Here is a 24,908-nt window from a genome sequence, read left to right as displayed (position 1 = left end):
CATTCCATTCATAGCATATAACAATTTATTAATAAACCAGTTATCCTCAACTTTGTCTCCAAAATGAAAAGAAGAATGAATTCCGGCTTATCTTAGTATAAATAGAAGTATTACAATGAATCATAAAACTTCTGTAGTGCTAATAGACATGTGGAATTTAATCCTCCCTGGGACATTTCAGTGAATTGGCACTATTGGTGCTCACTGAATTCAGGAATGAGCCCTCATATTCTCTATATTTATGGATAACTATGAAATCAGTATCTATTATAGTTAACATTCAGATAAAGCAATTTTGGTTTTTATCATTTCTACAGAGGTTTCATACAGAAATCATATTACTATTTAAAGATAATACATAGAGAGGGACAAATGGATTGGAAGCTCCATCCCTAGACAAATTTAAACCTAGACTGCAAACATTAAAAAAAAAATCATAGCAGGGATAATGCACTGGATGTACAGGATGCAAATGTACTTTTCCTTCGCAATGGGCAGTGCTACTTACCTTGATGTTCACACTTTACAAAGTTCTCAGTTGAAAACGGTGTTGCATATACAGAGACTCTGGAATGTATATACAAACTTTGATTTAAATCATCCAGTCATCCATGAAAGCTGTTTCCAAAAACGCTGGTTTCTTTCCGAATAGAGATGGTAGGAGAAAATACATGGGAAAGTGAGATAGCGCAGCAAATCCAAATCTGAAATTATCTGACCCACATTTTGTTATTCAGAAATCATTCACAGCCAAGGAGCCTGACAGAGGTTTGTTACATTCAGTGCATAAATTTTAGCTGTTCTGCATTGCATAATGTAAGTCTCTGCATGTCATAACAACCAATATTAAATGCTTTTTTTCCAAGAACATCTTAAAGTTATAGCTGCCTGCATCTTCTTTCCCTAGCTAATAATAGCAATTAGCAATCAACAAGATGCATAATTTTAAGTACACATAAACACATAAATTTCTCGCTAGTTTATCTGCAATGTATGCATACTGTCAAGGCTTCCAGTACTATTTTATAGGCCTGTCTTTCTCCAAGACTGCTGTTGTCAGACAATGACAAATCCATTGGTTCTGGTTGTATCATGCTCTGATGCTCAGCCGTCTCAATCTGCTATGGTTGCTGTCTGAGGGCTTCTCTGAAAAAAAAACCACACGCACACGACAAAACAAAGCAACTCAAAACCAGGCAACTCGTTTATTTCCTTTTTCTCGGAGATGTGGGCTGTCACCCATCTCTCCTGTCTGTATCTGTCTGAAGTGATACTCTCATGTCTGGAGGCATCTTTGGATACCACTGTTATTTAAAATATCTCTGTTCACCACTGGAGAAATGCATGCTATCATTTCCCCTGGATGGGTTACTCCTAGGACCTCTCATTAAATGGATCATTTTACATTGCCTTGTTTGTCTTTTCATAAATCTGAAAGTCCCCAGAGGCTGTAACATCAATTTCTAACACTTTTGGCATCCTTTTTTCTAGGTTTCTGCTGAACAAAATACTAACAGGTCTCAATTCTTGATTCATTGATGCTGTTCCCTAATTTAACATCATTAAATATGGCTCTGAGTTTGAGTTTGAATCTTTTGACAAGGCATTTTTTAACACTACTTTATACTAAGTCCTTAGACCAGATATAGTGGTGATTTCAGGTGATACATCAAAGTGCTACTTCCTTTAAAACTGCTTAAACTCATACCTAAATTGTACTTTCCCATCAGACATTATAGTTTTAGCTGTGCCATGTCTAATGAAAAAGGCTTTTATTCCACATTCACAGTCTTTCTGTGGAATTTTGCAACAAAGTTCAGAAGAATAATTGTGAGTAAGTTCACAGTAGTTTTTCCATTTACTCTTTTGTGTTGATTTTTAACTCAACAAAATCAAATCTAAGCTTATGCTCGCCCAGGTGGCCGCTTTCCTATATGCCAGTTTGAGCCCTTCTGCTCAGTTTGGCGCATAGGTACACCGTAGCAGTTTCCTCCGTTGTGCTGTTTGTTTTAAGCTACTAAAAAATTCAGCCCATTTTTAAAATGTTCAGTCACTTTTACATATTTTTATATGACCTAGAGATGATCATCATAAGGCCTACAATCAAAACCCCATCTAATTATGAAGGCTGTCCTTTCATATATCTGATATCCCTTCTATATCTGATAATAGTCTTAGATATATGCTTTTCTTTCAATTAACTTCTAAAATCCTTAATTCTTCTCCCACCTTCCAATCTCTCATCTCCATCCTTACCAAATGCAGCTGATGTTTCAAGCCCAGACACTTTAAAAAGAATCTATTGATGTATACTGCCTCACCACCTTTTTATTGAGTGCTTTACCAAGTATCGTATCAGCTCCTCCTAGATTTATTCTTAGTTTGCAAACCATGCACTTTTATCTGAAAAAAAAAAAAAAAGTACTTTCTGAGAAAAGGTATGGAAGGCTTTTTCTGACAATTATAATAGGATTTGTTTTAGCTAATGATGGGTTTTCATAAATAAAAGTATATTCTTTTTATACCATGTGATAAGGTCAGAGACTGTTCTACTCTGTCAGCATTACTGGTAATTCATATTCATAAACTTTTGGACCTGACAGAAGAGCAGACTAATGGCAACATAGTACTAGTGGTTAATTGCTCAGCTGGGGAGCGCAGATTGGTTGCTTATACCTATTTTTGTGTTGTTCCTGCTTCCTATCCACTGGCTACCAAAGATAAAACACATGAATTGTCCCTGGAATAGAGCCTAAGCTTCCTCCTGACAGCTCAAGACTTACCACTAAGCTACAGCACCGTGCTCCGCCATGCCAGCTCCTTTCCACTATGACTTCCACAGTCTTGAGTTCACAATGACCCAGATTCAACAGAAAGACAGAGTGGTGAGAGATCAGGAGATCTTTCCTTTTTGCTAGCCTACTAGTTGGGGATTTCTCCCGGGATGTGGGGGATATAAGCCCAGCTCTCCTCTGCCTGAGGCAGATCTATTACACCTGCTTGTCCCAAGCAACCTAACCAGTAGGCCATAATGCATAAAAGTGGGTAGGACAACTTTCTTCTCTAGTCCTCCTTGATAAATTCAGTGACGTCTTTTCATTTTAGGCATGCATTAAGCACATCTTAAAAGTCAAGGATTGCAGGAGTATAGCTCATACTTACTCTATTAAGTCATTAATGCTGTGTAAAAGCAGTAACAGAAATACAGAAGCCTAAGGATGTTTGAGCACTGATAGCCTCTCAGACAATGAAGTGGATCAGAAGGGATGTTTTTGGATCTCTCTCTCTCTCTCTCCTGAACAATGGCATACAATTCCACTAGAGTTGCTCTCTTGCTTATAAAGTGTGATTTTGGATCTCTCCCTGAGTATCAGCTTTCTGTAACAGGAGGTTTTGAACAAAACCTGGCTCTTAGAAAAACCTCTAAATGTTTCACAGTTCTCCACATATCTCAGAGTGTTTCCTGACCTTCAGAGTGTGTTGAACAAGACACAGGTAGAATAATAAACAAATAAGAGACTAAAACACAGTTTTTGTTTTGGTTTTGGGTTTTTTTGAAATCAGTACTTTCATTTTCTGTTAATGCACTCAGGAAAAAAAAAATTCTTATGTACACTTTTGAGACGTTCTGATAAATTTTTGTGAGCGTGCTTAGTTTCGTTTTCTCTTTTTCCATCCCAAACTCTGGCTGGGAACTGAATGACAGAAAACAGCACGGGTCTTTATCCTGCTTTCAGAGAATCACAGAATCAAGAATGCGTCAGGTTGGAGGGCACCACTGGAGATTACCTGGTCCATCCTCTCTGCTCAGCGAGGTCACCTACTGCTCAACGAGGTCACCTACAGCAGGCTGCCCAGGATTGTGTCCAGATGGCTTTTGAATATCTCCAAGGAAGGAGACTCCATAACGTAACTCCATAACTCTGGGTAACCTTCTCCAGCGCTCAGTCACCCTCACAGTAAAGTTATTCCTCATGTTCAGACGGAACTTCCTGTGTTTCAGTTTGTGCCTGTTGTCTCTCGTCTTGTCGCGGGGCACCACTGAAAAGAATCTGGCCCCATCCTCTTGGCACCCTCCCTTCAAATATTTCTACACATTGATAAGATCCCCCTGGAGCCTTCTGTCTCCAGGCTGAACAGTCCCAGCTCTCTCAGTCCTTTCTCATACGAGAGATGCACCAGTCTCTTAACTGTCTCTGTGGGCCTTTGCTGCACATACTCCAGTGTGTCCATGTCTTTCTTGTACCAGAGAGCCCAGCACTGCACCCAGAACTCCAGAAGCGGCCTCACCAGGGCTGAGCAGAGGGAAAGGATCACCTCCTTCGACCTGCTGGCAGCGTTCTGCCTAATGCAGCACAGGATACCATTGGCCTTGTTGACGTTAATGTCTGTGACATAGGTTGGCCTTCCAAGTCCTCTAGTATCCGGGTTATTCACATCATAAATTGAAAGAAATCAAGGGGTTATTACACCCATTTGGCACCATACACAGCTCTTTAGGAAAAAAACCTATCTGCCCCCTCCATACTGACACTATTAACTGTCAGCACAGTAGAACATCTGTAGTAACCCTCCTTATTCTTATCATGTAGAAAATCCCATTTATATATACAGAGAGAATCATTTCTGTAGGATTCCTGAATGCATTATAATACGGCATGACATAACACAGCGCATAACATAAAAAAGCAGGAGAGAAGGGATTGCTCTTATAGATTCAGTAGCAAAACTTCTTTTCATTTCTGTGAATAAGAGATCTTGAAAGTTTCCAGCTCTTTATCTGTTCCAATGGTTTAATTTATTTGTGATATGTGTAAGATTCAGGAAAAAAAGAAAAAGAAAAGACAGTTTTCTGAGATTCATTGCCTGCCTTGAAATTAATTATATCCCATTCTAATTAGGAGATGTGTTATTATTACAAGATTGCTTCAAGATCTTGAACTTTATACAGTAACCTAACAATTCCAGGTTTCTTAGAAGATATAAGCACCAAACTTTGTATTTATTTATATATTAGTTCATCTGAAGAGGGATTATGTCTCAGAACTTAGTTGTCTGTAAAATACAGCTGGAGTTAGCACTGTTTGAAAAAAAATCAACAACTTAACTCACAAGGAGGATGTCTTAGGTTCATCTCTCTGGGTGTGTTTGTGTGTGTGTATTTATGCATTTGTGTTTGTTTTCAGTTTCTTGGCTACAGTGAGTGTAAAATTAGTTTTGATTTTTCACAAGTGCTATTGAAATCACAGAAAAGAGCTGCAAAGTACATTACATTAGTTAGATGGCAACTGTTTGAAAGTTTGGGGGGATCGCTTTTCTTTTTTTTTTGGGGGGGGGGGCTCTGTGTAATATTATATTCTTGAGAAAAAATACTACTTTCCTACTTTTTTTTTTTCCCCCTTCTGTGGAAACAAAACAAAGCTCTTGGCAAGGCAGCCTGCACTTACAGCCCGCTTCCTTCTGCTTTGTGGGGCGTGATGTCATCACTTGGCACACAGAAACCTATTGTTTCAGTAAGACTCCCATAAAAGGCCTTTCTGTGCTCTTGATTTACATGTTAAGAAATTGGATGGGAATTGCTTTCTGTAGTGACTCCCACTTTCCTCTCGGTTAAACATCATTTGGTAGTAAATATCCACAGGATACATTGTTATTCATGGTACATCCTGTCTACCACCTAAGCACTCTTTTTTGTTGTTTTCTGGAACTCTCAGTTTGAACTGAGTTTGCAAAATAAATGTCTTCTTCCCTTCTCTGCTTTCTCCTCCCTCTCTTTCCAAACATTACAAATGCTGGCTCTGATATTTGAACGTTTCAATCCTAGAACAAAGACAACTTGTTTCTTTTCTTCAGAAGTAAACTCATAATGGTGGCAGGCTTCCAGAGTGGGGTACTACTCCTTACAGAAGTGTATTTGCTATGCCCTAGACGAGTCATGGCAAAGCTATTCTATTTTGAAACTGCTCAGGATATACTCATTTTTAATCAAGTGTTCCCTTCTGGATTGCACGAAAGACCAGGGTTAAATCAGAAGGTAAAGGAAGTTTTGTTATTAAAAAGCTAAACAAAAATCATGAAATCTACAATTCTCCAGCAGACATTTGTGAGGCCTTTAGCAAACAACTTTATCTCAGTTTTTCACCTTTCATGTGTGTACAAAACCCGTCACAGTGCATTCCTGATCTCAGCTGAGCCCTTCATGTGCCATTGAAATAAAATATGATTAATAATAATTATATCCAAAACCCCAAAGAACCTTGAACTTGGTGGAAGTTCAGATTATATCTGCATCATCTTCCTCTCTAACAGGATAAGCACATTAAAAACAATGCCAAAAATTCCTATAACTTTCAAAAAGTTAGAACCACTCTCTCATGAGCCAAAACAAGTTACTACACCATATCATTCGTAGTTCTTAGATCTTTGTTCTTCAGGGTTCTGGCAGCCCTCAGTTGCAGGGAAAAGCTTGATGATGTGATTACTTCTACTTTTTTAAAGCTTTTAAAATATGTATATTATGAACATTTTCCATCTGCATTTGTTAGAATGTGATAGGCAGGATCCCCGGCTGATGTGAGTAAACGTTGCTCTGATTTACACTGTATTAGGTTTGGCTGTCTGCCTTCTAAATGAAAAGGGAGCTCAGATATTGTTGTAAGTACTGCTGTGAGCTATTTTTACTTAGTCAACCAAGAAAAAATATCACCACCCCAAATAAAGAGAGTTTTAACATGTCCTGAGTAGGTACTCTGGGGCTGTGAAAAATCTGTTTCTTCTCAGTGAGCATCTGGAACCCCCAGTGGAGTTCTGGCCCGTTCCCATACACTTTCCTTCCAGTAATAACACTGGCGAGTGGCAGATTCCCATCAGCTCTGTGGAGCAGAACTGTAACCTCAGGAAGGAGTGAATAAACATCACTGCCAAGCAGCAGCTCCCGAGGAGCAGGGTGAAACTTCACATGTTCGGTTCATGCGGAGAATGGAATGTTGACCAAGTTCATCTGAACAATTGGAAAAATATCCTGGATTTCATTAAAATGACTTTCTCCTTCTGAGAGCTTGACAGCCACTTTCTTTTTCATGACAGCAACATTTTCTAACAAAATTGCCAAATAATACTGAAGCAACCTTTACTGAGAGAATTATTAAGCAACTGGCTTATAATTAGCCAGATAAAGGATAAACATTTTTACGCATATTTTACATTGTGAGTACTATGTAAGACTATAGTTTGTATTTTATCAGAGAGTGTATGTGCCTAAATGCAATGCCAATTTAATATTCAAAAGCCTATTTATTGTTTTGAGAGTGGGAAGTTGATATCCTTTACAATTGTTAAAATCTAGCTAACACAACTAAAATTATTCAATTGAAAACTTCACAAAGGAAGAGATATTAGTGTGTGTAACAATATGTCTTCTAGCAGATAATGCATGTTTTCAAGCGGGACCTCTGAAAGAATACAAATGAACTCGTCTGGAGCTTGGAATTAAAAAAAAAATATTAAGACAATGAAGAGAAAAAGATAGGGAGACAGAAACCAGTGAAAGAAACAGGGAGAGAGAACAGATATGATAGAAAAAGTTATATATAGTATGGAAAATAAGATACAAGGATTTGAAAACATCTGGAATACATTTCTAGAATGTGTCTGAAAAACAAAACAAACCACAGGAGGAAAGTCAGACTAAGAGTTACTCAATTCTTTTCTTCCTTTCCTTTTTATAAAGGGGGGATGCAAAAATGTTTGATGTTAATGGAAAAATTCCTTCCAGTATATGTGTTCTGCCTTCATAGGCCTCAACTGAGTAAGCACAAGCCTAATTTTAAACATTTCAACAGCTCCTTCAAAATCAATAGGATTATACTTGTGTCAGAATTAGGTACATAAAAGGACCTGAGTGAAAACTTCTTTCCAGTGATTTCAGTGAGCTTTGGACCAGGCTCTAAGTGCTGTGCCTTCAAGATTCTACACCTTAAAATTCACAGAATTCAAAGTGGCATTTTCCAAAGAACTGAACAAGAGCTATAGAAAAAACAGTATTGGACCAAAGCCCAGTTAAGCATATTCTTGTCCTGATTCAACCTCAGTGTGCTAAATGCCTTAGGGGTGGAGAGGCTATTCAAAGTTTGCAAAACTGTAAACTACCCCTTAAAGGACCAAATAATTTTTAGTATGAATGGAGGAAGCATCCAAAAATAAAGATTTTCAGATGTGCAAACCTTGATGCATGTGAAATGTATGTCGTGCTTCATTTTATAAGTGTGCTTGTGTTGGTGACAAATTACTAACTTTTCTTTCTCAGCATGCATTCATCCTTAAGAAAATGTAAATGTTCTGGTGCCAGGCAAAAATCAAGGTTTTTATCTAAAACAATGGCTTGAATCTCCTCTAGCTCATTCGTGTGAAATGAGCAGTGTTACTCAGACAGAGGCCGTGACTTCATCAGCAAAGCTAGTGTCATGAGAAAAGGATCAGGACCAATGTTTCTGAGGTTTTCCAAGCTGGAGAGTTTGCAGAATACTGTGAATTCTGGACCTGAAACAAGCTGACGTATTGCAAGGAAAGTCAGTTTGCTCTGAAAAACAAACAAAAACAGTGCAAAAGTAACACTCTAGGGAATTTTGGATCTTCTTGCTTCCCACGCTCCACTATTCCCAACCCACTGTCCCTTCATGCAAATGTTCAGGGCTGAGCAGTCCTTAGAAACTGCACTCCAGTTACCAATACTAGCAGAAAGTTATCTCTGTGGCTGTGCTTTATAAAGCTATATTCTAGTTTAAGGCAACCTGAAAACTGAGAGATCTGAAACGTAAAGAAAATAACTTACTAAGACAGGTGATCCTGTTCTATCATCTGTGGTCTAGCCGTAGCTGCTGACAGTTTTTGTAAAGAATGGAGACATTCTTCAACTCATTTTGTCTCTGTCTTCTTCCACATTGCACTCCTAAGCAGCTACTACCCAAATAAACAGTTCTGCTTCTCAGACTTTCTCTTCCCTCAATGAATGATGTGTTCCTCACGCATCTCATTCATCCAATTTTTATTTTTGAAAAGCAAAGTTCAAACTGCTCCTCATTAGTACCAAATGACAGGGCTTTGTGTCAGGTGGGGTTTCACAAGGAATTCAGGCAGATGGCCCCAAGAGAAGAACCCAGAACCCTGTGTTTGGTAGGTGGATTCCACGTACATAGAAAAATGCTGTGGTAGCGTTGAAGCCACTTTTGTACAAAATCCGAGCAGTTAGAGTGTTCTCCCAGAAAAAGGAAGATTATGGTTCAATTCCCTATTCATTTGACAGGCTGATTGCCTGAATGATGAAACAATAGCCTATTCTGAAGGGCTGAGGATGACAAGCTGGTTTATTGTGGTCTCAGCCAATGTGCAAAAGACAAGTCAGATTTCTTTGGCTGGCAAGTGGGAGAAGGTTTTGGTATCTTGTGGTTAGAGTTCTCACAGGAAAAGTTTAGCGATCCAAAGATTGTTGTCATCTTGTACAGTAAACTGAGATTGTATAAAATTCATGAGAAGGCATTTTGTGGTTACGTATAATACAAAGAAAGCCCTTTCCTATAAGTTCTTTATTAGCACCTTCTTCTGTGCAGGCAGAATACAAGCTTTAATGTAATGGACACTTTCTATTATACCTTATCTTGACAATACATCATTAAATTTGCCAGGAACTAAGAATAACTCTGCAATATTTTAATTGATTATTCTCCTGCCAACATAATCTGTACAAATTCTATACAGTATTTGAACCCAGACATAGCAATTAAATAACTGAAGTGTAATTTTCTTCAATTCTACAATTTTGACTATGGACACTTCTACCAATTGGGAGAATTTGGTTAAAAATTAAAGAAGAAAAGTAGGCAAAGTAGTGTACTAAGGGCAGTCCTACTTGAAAGGCAAACCTAATTTGTATTATCGATAAAGAAAGCACAAAAGGTTTAATGAAGTTTAATGAGTAGGTCTTCTGATTAGAACATATTCCCAATAGCTTGTGTCTGTCATCTCAATATTATCCTAGTAGTCTGCTTGTAGGAACGTGTAGGATTATTCCTTCTTCTGCCACAGCCTCTCTGACTTTTTCATCCAGTGCTTTTATTGCCTTTGGATGGAATGACAGCTGCTTCTCTTTCCTTCCACTCATGACTTCCAATGTGCGTCCGGCTTCAAACTAGAACATATAATCACGATGGGCATGAAGTTCCCTTTTTCATATCCATTTGCCAGGTGTCTGCACTATGAGCATGAAATACGTGTGAAATCCTCCTGTAGAATAGGTATTTTACAGGCAACAGGCATCCATGCAGAATTACAATACTGTGGTCCTAACACTCCTGTCTTTTCTGCACATTGGCAAAATTATTTCTTCTATCTGTCTGCTGCAGAATAAATAATTACGTGTTGCCATTGAATGCTGTACTGAAAAAAATAATCTTCATGACAGTTTGCAGTCATTTAGGACAAATCCTGAATTGTGCTCATGCTTTTGTTATTGGTAAGTCCCCTGCAAGTAGTTTAGAAGAGCCATTTAAGCTTATGGCTAGTTCATGAATAATTCACTTCTGTGATAGCTTTGGTTACATATGGTTTATGCAACGGGAGCATATGGATGTTTTGTGATACTATTTCTGCTACCCTTACTTCTATTTCTCAACAAAAGAAAATAGCGTGTTTAACATCATAATTAATAAATACTTTAATAGAGATACTTCTATGTCAAACATTCATTTTATAAACATTAATGAAAATGAATATGTATATCCATTATATTTGCAAACATCGAATGAAATAAGAATGAAATAGTACATTTCTATGTGCCTGACAAAATCTCTGTGGAGAGTGGCTTTTGAGTGGAATAGGGATTTCAGAAACTTTTATTCCTGTGGAAATATCCACTTTTTTTTTCTGAAAAGAGCAAGTACTAGAAAACTAGGTGATTTTTGATTACAAAATGAAACATTGCAGAAGTGCCATTGCAGTGCTTTAGGGAAGAGTAATTGTGTCATGTCTCCATTCCCTTGTCTGAATTGTTCACCACAGCAAAATATATAAACAATAGTGGCTCAGTAAGGGGAAAACACTGTGATACATTGCAGGAGATGCAGTCTGGTTGACAATTATGTGCCAGGAGAATATCATCATGGAGTTGCTGGTGCACAACTATTTTAAACTGAAAATGCGTTTGACATAAAATGCTTATTTTTTAGCTTTTTTTTTTTTCCATTTTAATAACCAATGTTCTTCTGAAGGGCAAGAAAGAAAATTTCTAACCAGGAATAGTTGAAAGAAATCCCTGCTCAGAAGTCAGATAAATATTTCTGAAAACTCTTTCTTTAGTATTTGACCAACCATAATCTACTACTATTACTCATTCAGAAACTCAGTGAATTGAAGATGCAGACATGCTGTGAAGTGTCATGTTAATTGGTAATAATGTGGTAAAGCTGGTGGCAGTACACATTAGACTGGTAAGAAATTACATAGTAGAAAAATGTCAGTGAGACAAGCTAAAGTCTATGGGAGACATTTTGGCTTATTTTTAGGATGGATTTTGCTCAGTCATCCAGGTTCTACAACCAGACGCAAGGCCTTAGCTCGCCTCGAGTCTAATAGGAGCAACCTCCTTATATTGGAGACAGAGCTGAGCCAACATCCTCACAGATAATTGAATGTTACAGAAAGCATTACAGCAAAAATTAGGCAAGAAAGAGGCACTGAGCTATAGAAATCCTTGTCTTTGCTGTCAGTTAAAAAACTTCTACCTTAAGAACTAATCCATGAATCTGGCATCTTCCTACTTGTGATAAATCAGTTCATTCTGTATCAGTTACTTTGACTAACTCTTGAAAAGGGAACTTGTATAAAATGTGTTCAATATATATATTATTTCTCAACAGGCAATACGGGTTTGTTGGTCGTCAGTCACTGATTCACTTCTGTAGAACTAAGGAAACTCTTAGTACAGAGGCAAAAATACTGTTGGCTGTTTAAGTCTTTACTATTCCAGCTCTTTAATTCATTATTTATGAAGTGGTAGAATTTAGTAGGACAATCTGCACTAAAACATGCAATTCATTTATACCCAGATTTCTTTATAACTTTATTCATTTTGAGGAAATTGCAAGAAGCACAAAATAATTCCCTTAGAAGTGAAGTAGCTGACACTTTACATTTATTATAGCTGTGAAGCCTTCAAGGTAGATGAGTAATAATTTTTCATTCTCAACAATAGTTTTACAGAGAATGCTTGGAGACTTGTGAAGGATGATTAACAGACTGCATTCCCGTGTAATGGCATCATGCTACTAATTCACTCCAAAATAAGTTCACCATTCACTCCCAAGTAGGAAAGAAATGGAAAGACTTGGCATTTTGCTCAAATTATCTCCTTTCATAACCATTCATTTTCAAGTCAAGGCCAAGAGATTTTCTAAAAAATGTGCAAGTCTACAGGCTATATTTACCATAAATGTATATTGTAATGTACTCAAGCTTTTTCATTAAAAATATAAAAGATTTCAAAACTAGAAGGGCACCAACTAATAATTCAGGCACAACAACTCAACGGGAATTTTTGGATCCATACTTAAACCTCTATTACCACAATGTTTGAAAAACCTCACTGGTTGTGAAAAATGTCTTTGATTCATTTCTTCTTTCTTTTTTTAACCAGTCAGTGTTTTATCTCATGAATAATAACAGCATGAATAAAACTGATGGAATCTGCCCTTTCTAAATTTTGACTCTCCATAAGAAATATAGAAAACATACACAGTAAAATTTGGCAGTGGGTTTGTTAACCACATCATTTTTGCAAAAGTACTTGTTTGGAATGAATCCTAAAATCTTCAAAATCCTTATTGCAATCAGATAAATCTGGACTGTCCTTCTTTTTAGCAACTCTCAATACGGGACTTAAAAAAAAAAAAAAAAAAAAAAAAAGTAATTGTATGGAAATTCCTGGATTTAGTAACTGAGCTTTAAGCTCCCAGACTACGATTTAGAGTGTAAGGAAAGGAAAAAGAAAAAAAAAAAAAAAAAAAAAAAAGAGAGGGAGGGGTTTTGTTAAAATCAGTTGCATTTAAGAAGCTATGGAAACAGCTAAAAACTGTTTATGCACATACTGGGTAGCAAATACCGTCTGTGCAGACTGAAGCTGTAATTCATGCAAAGATCTCTGCTAACATCATAGAAAAGAGGATACCACTTGAATGGCTTACATGCCCCTAATTTAGGGGCTTTTTACTCTAAATATATATTAAGAGTAAAACCAGTTAAATAAAACTAGTTAAATAAAACAATTCTTAGTTAATATACCTTGATTTAAACTCAAAGATGATTTTGGCTAAAGGAGCAATTTTTTTGGTAGTATGTGTTCTGAATGTGCTAGTTTTCTCTTTCTCCCTCAAATCAACATTGCCATGAAATGTCAAAGAACAAGCAGAGAAATAAATCTTGAAGATACTTTCAAATGCATTTTGAAATTAATAATGGAAGGCTTTGAGACGTTACAATGGCTTTCAGGAAACCTGCTGTTTCCTATCTCAGGCCTACTGATTATGTGACCAAGTAAGTTCAAGCTGCTACAGCTTGAGCAAACCTCAATACATCTAAGCTTCTCGGTTGGAGGTTGCAGCCTTCAAATATTTATGGTGAATTAGCCCTGAAAATCACAGGGCTTTCCAAAGAATTTTTTTAACAAGATGCTCAACTTTGGATATTAACTTTCCTTAGAAACTATTCAATATTGATTACTCTCATAGCCCCCAGCAAGACTGTCTGTTTCTCAAAACACTGCATTAGACATCGATCACTGTGTAATCTTCAAGATGAATAAAAAAGGAATCTACAGGTTTTCTCTTTATACCCAAAGCCTTTATCAACATTATCTGGAAGAAAGTGGTGGTCCACCATCACATTCTGTGTGTGTATTTCTGGACATACAGTACTTTAAAATTAGCATAAGTCTTCCACACAGTAGGGAACGGTCTGTTTCAGAGTATTTACTACAACTAAGGAAAATACTCTTTTAGCAAATGCAATATAGATCCATGCTTTTGATGCAATTCAGCATCAAAATTCATCTGGAATTCTTAGTATCATCCTAAAGAGTTCATTACGAAAGTGATGCATGAGCTTGTTGCTTGAGCATTAGTGGATCGTACATAATCTAATGGGGCATTTCTAAGTTGGAGAAGCATGTAACCTTCTATAAAGATGTACAGATCTTTGTTCCCCTGTAAAGGACAAGCCCTAGAAGCAATGTATATATTCACTGAGACTTACACACTCTTTGAAAAGGAGCTGACATCCTCTGCTGCAGGCAGTGTTTGACAATTTGAAAAATGCAGTGAATAAGTACACCCACTTGTTCAAACACTTTCTCTCTTGCACAGTAATTCAGAGAAAAAATAAATAAATCATAGCCATTCCTTGCAAACATTAAAAAGAATTTTAGTGAAAAATAACAGATAAGGTAAATTTCTCAGTATAGGTAATGACTTCAATTATCACAGATTCTCTATTATGAAACAGCATTTTTTTTCATTTGCTGAAAATGTGTCTAGTTCTTTCATTACTATAGTAGCCAGCAAAGCATTCTTAGCAAAACTTTGCAGGAGACATACATATATATATATATATATATATTTATATACACACACATATACACACACATACATACATGCACACACACATATATGTATGTATGGGGGGATGTAGATATTATATATGTAAAATATGAAAAATATGAAAAAAATATATTTTGTTTTTCCAGTTGAAAACTAAGTATAAAGGAGGGATCTTTTTCCTGAGGTGTATCACTTTGAGGCTTTGCAGGTTTATTTGGAGCTGTTGAGTGTTTCTAGAATTAGCTTCTCTCAATATATTTTCATTTCTTTTGCCAAAACTTAGGATACTTAGCCTGTTTCTCCTCCCATTTTCACTGTTTTTATGAGCTGAAGTGATTTGTTTCTATTAATTCTAATGAGATTTATGTGTTATATAAAATTTGAAGCAGTATCAACCATTGGAGTTCACAGTTCAACACCATTGTATTGCTATAAGCTCAGGTGGGTCCAATCACCATTACACATGAAAATTAGGTGTCAGTAGGATTCTCTGTGTTTACAACATTATGGGTCACTGCGACTTAAGTGATAGCTGTTAAGAACATGTACTGAAATAAAGAACCCAAGAATGGTCAGATTTTACTGAAATGATCCTTTATATAGGTCTATACCAAAATTCTGAAAGAACTTAGGAGCTGGCCTTCAAAAGACAAATAGATTTTGTTGTCTTCTGTCCTTCAGTCTTCACTGTCCTATAAAAATCACAGGGTCCAATATATATTATTGCTTCAATTCTGAGCATGAGCCAGTAGTGTGGACCATGTGTAGAGCTCTCAAATTTATAGAATTTCTGCAGGTGCCAGTGTGTCAATTAGTAAAACTGACATTAGTAAAAGAGACTTACAGCACCTTTAGTTGTTTCCTTTGTGAGGTAAGTGTCTCTTTATTGCAAAATGTTGCCATAAAATGCACTAAATTAACAACTAAATCTTTTTAATCATCTGTATCTATACTCTAGCAGTCTGTGCAAACTTATGTCTATTTATTTATGCCATTTTTTTGTCGCTCTTGAATCCTTTCTACAAAATACGTTTCTTGCATCAAGTTTCCCAAGGCAGCTTCAGGTCATAATCAGATCTCTATCACGTGATTTAGCAACATTTGCAAAAGAATAACAAAATTTCTTACTGAAGAACCCTGTTAGTGTTCCCTTGAAAGTGCTTTATAAAACATTAAATATTAGAGTGAGATGGGGTTAACATTTCCTTTGTTTTTCTCCTCTGCAGAGATACAGGATAATTAATGAGCAAATAGGGAAGAGAGGACGCTGTTTCCGCAGCTCCCCCAGCCCTCATTAGGCACGGGACATGTGTGTTCCCACATCACATGTCATAACCCCAGGAAATGTCTTACAACTCCCTACCGTCCATCAGGATCAGCTGTATCTATTCCTGTCACAGTGCAACTTATGAATAGATAAATGAAGCAAATTATTTCACTTCTAATGATCATTTATTTAACTGCAGCCAGTACAGCAAAACAGATAAGGTAACCTGGCCCTGATTTCTGGTGATTATAACTTTATGAAATAAAAGATGAGATTGGCCAAGTCAGTTTTCTGCTAAAGGACACTTTTTTTTTTTTTTTTTTTTTTTTGGATGACATTAAAAAGAAAAGTATTCAGCTGTTTCACAGATTGATATTAGGGGAAAACATTGCTGTGCCCATGTAAAGAAAAGCTTTTAAAAAAGACATGCTGCCATAAGGCCCCCATAATCTGGGAACTGAAAGTAGGATGGTAGACTTTTCTTGCAGGGAAAGTTGCAAAGACCAGTGGCAAATTTTAGCCGTCCTGATTAAAAACAATCCAAAAGAATCACCCATGTGAACCTCAGATATCTCAGGAAGTTCATGCTCCAAAGAGCCACTTTAATCACCAAATGCCATAAAGATTCTGTCTGTGTTGTACAGAATAACAGTGTTTGAGCTCTTCCCTACTTTCAGATGGAAGGAAAACTGTATGATGTTTGAGATGATTTACAGGGTTCTTGATAGCTTTGCCAAAGAGATAAATCATGGAAGTTGCACTGGATAAGAGGAAGGCTGAGCAAAGTCACCTGGACAGTAAAAAGCAGGGAAAGGCAGGGATGAACTGAGAGTTGATGGGACCAGGCAAAGCTATGGGAGGCTGGTGAGCAGAAACCATGACGGAAGGGCAGGCGCTAGGAGGTAGGTGTGGGGCTCGGGATATCGGGGTGGGTGGAACGAGACTTAGCTGTGGGCACCAAAGCAAAGGTTTCCTTAACCACTAGACAACACTGCCATTCAGAAGCACTGGATTTTAATGTTCGCCTGCTCTCATCTGTGAACTGTGATCCCACTGGCAGGCACATTTATGAGCCTAATCTAGATGCTGGTGCAAACAGATGAGGACAAGTTTTAATTTGAGTCACTTCTGTTCAGATCTGTGTGAAAATCTGAATCCCGGCATGTTCATGTACACACTGAAGGTCAAAGTGGTTTCACATCACAGCAGTTCTACTTTTCAAGAACGAAATGGCATGTGAGGTTCATTTTATCTTATTCAAAATGTCTAAGTATCATATATCTAAGTTTGAACAAGCCACTCACTCTACCTTTATAGTACATGGAGAGAAACGAGCACTCTGACAGCTACTCACCTCCTCCTTAAATAGGCTGCAGAGACAGGTTAGCTAGATTTCTCCCCACTGACTGTGAAAGGATCCTAGAGTCTAATGTGGCTAGTTTAGATTTAGATGCCTTTTAGGCGTCTAAAATTAGGTGAAATAAATCTGGCCAGCACACATATGGTATTGAAAACATGCTGATGTTGAAGAAACAGGGGGTCCCAAGCTAGATTGCCCTTTCATTGTACTGATACATTAGGATAATCTTTATTGACTTTATTACATAGCCTTTTTTTTTCATAAGAAACTGCTTCCTTCAGTGTGATGACAAATAGTTTTTGGGAAATGAATTAGGATCATGCAGTGAATGAGCCTGTTGCAAATTGGTTTCTTGCTTATTAGATACAGAAGTCCAAAGTTATGTAGTAAATGTAGCAAGAGATGTGTCAGAAAAGATGGTTTCATCACTAACACAGATGAATACTATGAGAATCTCGTTCTCTGTTTGCATCAATGGCACTTCTGATGGAGCCAAGCAATTCACTTAAACCAAATTTTTCACCACTGGCCACTACTACACATTATTCATTTTCTGATTGCCCAACCTGAGACAGAGGATGTTTGTCTTACAGATGCAAATGAAGTCATCTATATTTGAAAAGTATTCTAGAAAGTGTAGCTTTTAATAAGTGTATACACTTGATAACATTGATGTTTATCTGTGCCTCAGCTCTCCATTTGTAATACAGAAATAATAGCTCCATCAAACTCTCAGGGGTAGTGTGAAGTGAAAATTGCCTCTTGTGTAAAGTATGTCAACTCCTCTTAAAAAAGACCACAAAAAGAGTTATCATGACCTTATATTTCCTTCAGAGTTTACCTAGGATGCACTAAATAAGATCTAGAGCCACATTGCACCAGAAGAATAGAAGAAAAATATTTAATAATACCTCATTCCTGCTTTAGATTTGAAAAAGAAAAGAATAAGATTTAATTCAAGTCTGCTACTGACAGACATACACAGACACGCCAGACTGGGATTGCACTAATAACCTCACTTCTGACATATTTAACGATATTCCTTCTTTTTTTCAACATTAATATTTGCTTTGTGTTACTGTGTTACTGATGTGTATAAACCTTCCCTTTTTTTTTTTTTTTTTTTTTTGGTTTGGTTTGGTTTGGTTTGGTTTTTAACCAGGGATTATTAGTTCAGTTATGAATACTGGTGACAACATCTGGATGATTCATATCTCAAATCCCTTTTTCATTTAGATCAATGGAAAGATTTACAAAACACTGAAGGGATTTTGCCTATCCTGCAACATGGTATCAGTCAGAGATATCCAAGCTAGTTGCAAATGAGATAATCCTGGAACTGGAAGTGGAACAGCCATGTCAGCACCCAGCTCAGGTTTCCTACCGCCTGTAGGAAAGATGAAGTAATTCTTGTGCTGTGTTCAGCGCTGGTGAGGCCTCAGCTGAATACAGAGCGCTGGTTTGGGTACTGCCCTTGGAGGAAGATGCAGATCCAGTGGAGACAACCCAAAGGAGAACAATGAGGTATAGAAAACATGACTGAGGGAGACAAAAGACTGGGAAGAACTGGAATTCTGGAGTCTAAATGAGAGAAGGCTGATGGAGATAGGTTTTAGACATCAAATACAATTACATAAAATTCTGCTACAAAAGAAGAATGGAAGAATTTATTCTCAGTGTCTAAGGCACAAAGAGTGACAATTACAAGGAATTACATTACTTCAAGTAAGACCCATTTTAGATATCAGGAATAGCTTCCAATGTAAGCAAAGCACCAGTAGCAATGCACTAATCTGAAATGCCTGTGGCACTTGTGGAACTTTCATTACTGTAAGTTCTTAAGAAAAAGTTAGAAAAGCATCTATCACGAAGGCCAGAGGGATGGACGAGATCAGCTCTCTGGGTCCCACCAGTTTTATCATTCTACACTTCCATTTTTTTGCTACAAATCTTCTCCGTAAGGCAAATTAACTTATGTTCAGAACTGCACTATCAGGACTGTACTGTTTCAAAAATCCAAAGTACTTACACTGTAAATGAAACCGCAGACATGTGAATTACTGCATCATGTAGTTACCTTCAGTCATTTAGGAACTATCCACCTAGAATAAAGTTTTTGCTAGTAAATCCAAGAGGCACTCCTGAAAATATCTAGTTTACCCACAAAATATCTAGCTGCTGATGACACTAAAGTGAGTTGCCATTAATATACGGTTTATAGGAAGAAAAAGGTTACATTTACATGTACATATTATATTTACATATTCATATGCATATTTATGTAAACTGAATAGATACTTTAAATGGGAATCAGGTAACTGAGTGGTAGAATGACATTTGTTTATACTGTTGAGGCAAACATAATTTATAGTCAATAAAATAATTAGTGAGAAAAAAATTGCAAAAAATGCTTTTGCACTCTAATGCATGCATGGTGTTATACACCAAAAGCTGGACACATGCACTAGGTATTCAGTGTATGTTTAGTAAAAAAGGAAAAAAAAAAGACAAAGCTCATAGGAAAATGTTAAACTAATCTCTCATTAATATTAGCGTAGCATGTGCTAAGACAGTTCTGTCTTCTTTAAATTCCCGCTTCACACAAAGTGAGGGAAAACCATAATCTGATTTTAGTCTTAAGTTTAGAAAAAAATGACAGCTTCAGAATATTCTCCTGAAGTTAGTAGAAGTTATTTGGTTGCATGTGAGAGCAATGTTCAAGTGTGTTAAAGTCAGAAGGCAAACTGCTGAAGCTAAATAAACTGCATGCATTAAAATGGATGAAAAATCTTTCATAAACCTAAAACTGTGCTTCCGAAGTAATTTTTATTACTTGAATGTTATCCTGAATCTTTCTTCACATTTATATTCATAAAGCAGTTTTCCAAGCCCCTCGCAAAGACTGCTATACTCTGAGAGACATCTTTTATTCACCTTAAAATACTTTTGAGGAAGATTCCAGAGTTCACTGTTTTGTGTTTTCAAGGAATCTCAGGCAATTTAGAGGCTAATTTAAAAGTCTACGGTATATTAAGCTGCTCATTTTAGATTTTTCTTCTTTACCCGAGCCAGCACCTCTGAACAGGTCTGATTAGTCAGGCACCGTCCTTTCAAGAGAGATTTCCACTCTGAACATTAGACAATCTGACGTACACATTCTTTGATTAGATTTTTGCTCAAAATTGAGTTTTGAGAATTTAGAATTCATGTATGATCATATATAATTTAAAGCTATGTGTCACTCTTTTGGAAACACTTCAGATTTCCCACAGCTTTTCACTCCAGCGGCATTTCATTGAGTAAGCACTGAAAATTGTTTTCTTTCTGTAGAGACTACATTTCTGTCACTGCCCATTTTTTTTATTAAGTACCTCCACCAAATTTAACTGAAACTGAGATAACCCAAAATACAGCCTATCATAGTCTGCATTACATAAGCTCTTCATGAACAATTGCAAAAGACAGAGAGTTAAATTAGTAAATCAGCCTCAGTCAACATGTGAAAGAAAACAAGTACTGCTTGACCTTGATGAACAGGTTCTGAAAACACGAAAGAATAAAAACTTGCTAGGCCTTTGGAAATAATGAACTCCAAAGTTGACATCTGAAGCAACTGACTGATTCCCTATAAAATGAGATGCCAGATTTTTTTTCCCTGGATAAATAATGCACTAATAAGTAAAGATATATATATATATATATATTTAATTTAAACAACATCTGTCAGCAGAAGACAGTGCAAGAACTCTGAAAAATGTGGCAGTGATTAGACAATTAAATTAAGACATAGTACACAATGTCTTTACTTAAAAAGCAATCCGCTTTAATAGTTGATCATAACCAGAAACTAATGAAGGATGTCTCAATACCAGCTACAGATGGTCTGAGGTATTGAAGTCCAACTCTGACATTTACTATAGCATGAAGCTTATGTATAAAGTAGCACTATTTGTTGTCTGACGGAAGGTACTGCTGAGTGTTATCACCAGAGCTAAAATCAAGCTTCTCTATAGACAGACCTAAAAAAACAAACTTTATGGTGGAAACTATTAGAGACATGAGAGAACACAGAGGTGAATAACCAAGGTGAGGTTTATTTGCCCTAACATCAGTGTCTGAAATGTCTAAGCCGGACATCTTAGTTCCCCTTTATATTCAAAGCAGAAACCAAAAGCCAATTCATCTTACCCTAGTAAGACTGGCCTCTGAGACGGTGTGGGTAAACCACCATCTAGAGTAGCCTACTATCTCCATGGATTTTAAAGGCAGTCGAGGATGACCAGCCATCATCCAGGTGTCTAACTCCTAGCCAGGTTATGGGACATGGGGCCACTTGTCCCACCTGATGGCAATAGGACAGCCTGGATGTGTAACAGCACTGGGCTGGGAAGGTAGCCCATAGAGTTGGCTTTTTTTGCTTATACCTTTAAAAAATGTTGGTGTTCGGCTCATAGCTAATAATTAGAGCTTTCCAATGCTCTTAAAATTATAAGAAAGTTGAAAGATGTTAGTGTCAGCTTTGAAACAATACCATTAGCTCAGTGCTTTCCTTCAGCCCTTGCTTTTTGAAGTTCTTTGCAGAAAATAATGAGCAATTTGCTTTCTCTTTTAACGTGAATATCCCTACTGAGAGGAGAACTTTTTTTTTTCTTAATAGTTTTCTGTTGTCTGCAAACAAATCAAAGGAAAATAAAGTTAATTAACCAAATGAAAAAAAAATGGCTGAGAAAAAAAGGTAGGGATTATTTAGTGCTGGCTCTTTGGCTCTGAAATGCTGATTGCATTTTTATACTTAAGCAAGGCCTCTCTAACCTAAAAAGCTGCCGCTGGGACTTACTGCCAAGGCTGCTGATTATACGGGTACGTCTCAGGCCAAGTCTGAATGACACAGCAGGCTCAAAATAAACTGTAACCTTCTCCTCCGTAGCATGTTAGTTTCAGTTTGGGCTACGTGAAAAGCAATGTTTGTTGGCTCAGTTTAGCTTTTACTATAAAGCACGAGGTGTGGGGGAGGACGATCAAATCTCACTCTGCCTAAAAATTATGTCTGTGACTCAGACTCCAGGTTATATGGATCTGTCTGGATTAATTCTTCTCGGGAAGCACAAAAGTAACACTGACTGCAAAAATAGCTTTATTAAACAATGTGATCTTTCCAGTCCTTTCTGGGAAGCAGCAGTCTCTTTTTAACCATTTTAATTTCCTTTGCACAACCAGATCACATAAGCTTTTCCCCATCTAAAATACAGAAGAGAAATTACATCCACACTGGATGCTCTTTATTGACCATATTGCACAGAAACAGTACTTTGAAGGTGCCACATCAGTGCTGAAAGGCCATGTGTTTGCACTGCCCATGTAGTGGGATGCTTGGATACTTTTGTTTTTCAGAGGACAAGGAGATCTTGCCTTGAATTAAAAAAAAGCCTGAAATGGGCTCACACATTATTCCGTACCTGTAGTCCAGCATGCTCCAAGGATGATGAGGTTTTCTTTCCTGTAACTGTTGATAAGGAAATGATGAATTACTGAGAGTGTTTTCACAAATACCAGCATAACTCAGAAAAGTCTCTGAAAGAAGAATCACAAATGAACCTCATTCCAGTATTACTGGAGGCGACGCAGCACGAACACGCAACAGATTTTGTTACGCTGCCTCTTCACCGGCAGTTTCTACGACAGTGATAACTCTGTCTGCTGAACGGAGCCAGAACGGGGAGCCTGTGGCGTTCTGCGGAAAGGCAGTGTAAAATGGACAAATTACACACGGGAGAAGTTCCCTAAAACCCATTCTAAAGATGTTTGGTTAACAGACATCGCCAGCTGGCATTTTCTAAACTAAAATGATACAGAGGAATTACTAGCTTATGCAATTAATCGCTGACATCAGGAGAAACAGGCCAGGGAAAGATGTGGCCTCGAGGTCAGCGCGTGAATGTCCAAGGCTGAAGCTCTTCGAGCGCCAGATGAGCTGCCCGGCATGAGGAGGTGCGCGGTCCAGCACGGCTGGAGAGAGGGCAGCACCGCCCTCTGCCCGAGCCCCCGGCAGCCGTATCGGGAGCCTCAGCTGCTCCCTATCAAGTGCTGTTATTTGTATGGCAAAAAGGTGCACAGCAGCAAGGAAGAGGTAAACTTGCTGGGCAGCCACTGCAAGAGGTCCATAACCATCTCCCAAGGTTTCCCGTAGTCTCTCCATATCGGCCTCTCAGTTACTCTTTGGCTTCCGGGGGACTGTTCTCTCCCCTCAGGCCTCCGAGCAGCTGCCGTCCCTCCAGCGCTGTGAAGCCTGTAAGGATTTTATTTTAATGTATCAAACAATGTAGTTTAGAAATACTTAGGCAATAATTATGTAAGCAAGCAAAAGTAAGTTTTGTAGCTTTTGTTAAAGTGGTGTTTCTGGGCACAGTGCTGTATGCATCTGTCAGGCCAAAGTAAAAACGTCTTTGATTTCAGCAGAAAAGAATGTTAACTCTACTTCTTAATTTCTGTTTAAATAAGTCTGTGGCTTTCTGTGATAATATTAGTATGACTAATCAGAAATGAACTTAGCAAGGATAACAAGTGTTAATTGGATCCTCTCTAATTATAATTTAGTCTGACAGTATGGAAACGCAGTATTTGTTTGTACAAAGCTTCAAGTTGTTTTCTTTTTTTCTTTTTTCCCCATTTCTTTTTGTTCTATTTTTAGTCATCTATAAATAGCTGGGAAATGTACAGGTCTTTAATCATTGCGGGCTGTATGGTCCTTATCCAGGCATACTATCCGTGCATGGAAGGAAAGAAGTGTACCACGTCCAGCTTCAAATGTCTGTTTAGTCAGTGCCTGGTGCAATGCCACATCATATGACAAGTGCAAAATAGGCACCGTGCAGCTGTTCTGCAGAGGATCAACTTGAATGGGTGTGGGCTGTGTGGCAAAGCCAAATTACAACCTAAGCTACCTTGGAAACAGAACAAAACTGGGAACAGAAAGTCTCAGATACTTACAGTTACACAAAACTGTTGCTTCTTCCCTTTCTTCCTCAAAGTGGTGGTTCCTAAGGTACCAACCTTATACAGGAGAAATAAAGAAGCCCACAATGAAGTCAAAAAGGCAAACTAGGCAGAAAAGTATGTGTGTTGCCTTGTATCCTTTTGCACTTTATACGAGTAGACAAAACTTCACACCAGAGAAATGGTCTAAAAGAAAAGCTGGTTTTCTTCCCAGATTTATAACTGTTGGTTGAAGGGGAATCTGCTAGTTGTTATTCTGTAATGTTCATGTCCATAATGTAATGTGATTGATTCTGGACAAAAGAAAGCTTGTTTGCTCACTGAACCCAGATGTGATCCAGACCAACCCAACTGCCTCTTAGTCCCAGAGACCTGAATTATGAAATTCATTTAGTTTCAAACTGGATGCCTCTCAAGGGTATTACAACACATTGGGGTTGTAATACTTGAATATACTGAGCTTCTCTGCAGAAAACGGTTGGATTCCCAAAGTTCAGACCCAAATTGTCACAAATGGGTTGGGGGGTGGGGTGGGAGAGATCATTTTTCAGGATTCCTTGTCTGACTCATTGAGAATAATAAACACTTCAGGTTCAGAAGTGAACTTTCCTGAAATCTCTAAAGTGGTAAAATAAGTTTAGCAATT

General features: G+C 37.6%; 1 long non-coding RNA gene across 6 annotated transcripts in view; it reads right to left on the bottom strand.

Moving 5' to 3' along the window:
* Positions 1-18,113: 18,113 nt before the first annotated feature.
* Positions 18,114-24,908, bottom strand: part of LOC135327431 (uncharacterized) — a 46,395-nt gene continuing 39,600 nt past the window's right edge. For 3 of the 6 annotated variants that reach the window (XR_010387547.1, XR_010387546.1, XR_010387550.1), the window contains 2 exons: positions 24,257-24,319; positions 18,114-23,555 (listed from right to left, as the gene is read on the bottom strand). This is a non-coding gene — a long non-coding RNA (uncharacterized LOC135327431). The remainder of the gene's footprint in view (positions 23,556-24,256; positions 24,320-24,908) is intronic. The other 3 variants (XR_010387551.1, XR_010387548.1, XR_010387549.1) reach the window with 3 other exon arrangements.

This window comes from Dromaius novaehollandiae, chromosome 2 (assembly GCF_036370855.1).
Source record: "Dromaius novaehollandiae isolate bDroNov1 chromosome 2, bDroNov1.hap1, whole genome shotgun sequence".
Classification (NCBI taxonomy): Eukaryota; Metazoa; Chordata; class Aves; order Casuariiformes; family Dromaiidae; genus Dromaius; species Dromaius novaehollandiae.
Note: the sequence above shows the minus strand (reverse complement) of the source record. Positions and strands in the feature narration are given on the sequence as shown.